Genomic DNA, 2254 nt, shown 5'->3' with positions numbered 1-2254 from the left:
CCGAAAGAAGCCCATCGAATATATATATATATATATATATATATATGTATATATCTGTGTGTGTGTGTCTCCTCATGTCTGTGTGTCTGTCTCCCATCACTGCTTGATAACTGGTGTTGGTGTTTAGGCTCCTATAACTCAGCAGTTCAGCAAAAGAGACAAAAATAAGGGCTGGATTCGATTCATTCGACTAAAACAAAATTTTTCAAGGCCATCACTTGGGGGGCCGTTGTTGGTTTTTTGACATCCCTATAATGTAGTGGTTTTGTAAAAGGAGATTTATAAAAAAAAAAAACTATTTACTTTGTGTTTTATTTACTCTGTTTAGGATCGACTAGTCACGACTAGCTAGCGCGAGTGTGCGCACCGGGACTACTCTTCTTGAATAGTACCGGAATTTTGACCTTTAAATTTTGGGGGGAAAATGTGGATTATACTCGAGGATTTACGGTACCTTAAAAATTCAATGAAAAATAATCATTCCTTTTTCACTAGTAATTAAATTGGGTAAATTTTCAAATTAACACCCGCACGATTTTCACTAGGGTTTTAGGATTAGGGTTACGGTTACGGTTAGGGACGGAATTCCCACCCTAGCGAAAATCGTGTAGGTGTTAATCTGGAAATTTACCTAAAATTGTACTCAACCAGTCGTCTATAAGAAATTTAAAACTCACCAGTTTCCAGTAAATCTCAGTTTTTGCGATATCCGTAAGTAACTCGCCGATACAAATCCGATCTGCTGGTCAGTTATTGAGATACAAGCTCAAGAATATTGTTCTTCTTATGGGCAACCGTGTGTTGCTTGCACACAAGTTGGAAGTCTATGCGACTTTTTTTTAATAAATGTTCTTTCTGGAAAAACGCGTGACATTATTTGTAAGGAACGTACAGGGCAAGGAAAAAAAAAAAACGAACACAGCAAAATAATCATTATACAACGAAAAAAAATGCCGTGCAGCCGGGAAACAGAGAACTATTGGGGAGCGCAAAGAAGAATGAAAATGTCCTGTAGAGTTGGAAACGAGAATGAGGCGGAAGGAAAGTCAGAACGAGGATCTGAAGTAAACAGTGTAGGAGCACGTGACCAAACGAGCCAAAGGTAAAGAGGACGAGAGAGAGAGACACGTGAAAGGTCAAGGGTTATGTGCTAGTGGGAGGAGAGTCGGAGAGGGCTGGAAAGTGTTAGGAAGAGAAAGAGACAGAAAAAGGAAGGCAAAAGACAGACAAAGGAGAAAGACAGAGAAATAGAAATGCTCAAACATATTCTTCAGGCACAAACCACATATAACGAACTAACAAAATATATATATATATATTCCAAGAATATTCTAGAAATGAGTAAAAAAAACTTATGAAGTGCGTAGCGTTACATAAATAATATTTCATAATAATAATAATAATAATAGGGATAAAAATCCAAAATTACAGGTAAAAACTCAATTAAAATCAATTCATTAAAAATTGAAATTAAATTAAGTTTCAAGAATTTAACAAAAGAACATCCAACGGAAAATTTAACAAAACACACCGTATTAATTCTCGTGTGTAGAACATTTATTTGCAAACGTTTTCCGAAGCTTTCTTCTAAATATTATCTAAATTTTTAATATCAAAATAATATGTAGTGTTGTTTTTTATAAACTTGCTATGAAAAATACAGCAGTAATATTTCTTCTATTTAATTGTTTATGCTATGATTTTATTTACTCCATGTACCCAGACTTTGTGGACACCCTGTACATATATTAGATATAGTTATGGCCGGTCTATGGGGTGGAGTATTACTCTTGGTTTCACATCCATGAAGCGCTTAGCTTTATGGTATCTCCTCGGACCCTAATGGTCAGTGGCTTATGGCTTCTCTTCAAAGTGGAAGAAGAAAAGATCTCGTAGCCAGTTGGTGAACACACGATCAAAGGAGAGGACGGGAGGTTTATCGCAAAGGATTGTCTCCCTTAGACCGTTATCTGTAATCGACGTGATCGGCTTGTGGGGTTCCAGCACTTCAATTGGGATCTCTTGAAGTGTAAGCAGGGCCTCAAGATTTCCGTCTTGGAATTTAAGATGTTCCTCGAGTTGAGGGAGTTCTTTAATATTCTCGCCCGTTCAGCTATGCACAGCTTGCTTCCGTTGACGTAAAGATCCGGTTTTTCTAGAATTTTCCATGATATTACGTGTGGTGCTCTTCGTCTTTTAGGCGTCACACATGGCTGGCCAATGACGTGGCGTATATATATATATATATATATAT

This window comes from Octopus bimaculoides, chromosome 28, assembly GCF_001194135.2.
Source record: "Octopus bimaculoides isolate UCB-OBI-ISO-001 chromosome 28, ASM119413v2, whole genome shotgun sequence".
Taxonomy (NCBI): domain Eukaryota; kingdom Metazoa; phylum Mollusca; class Cephalopoda; order Octopoda; family Octopodidae; genus Octopus; species Octopus bimaculoides.
Note: the sequence above shows the minus strand (reverse complement) of the source record.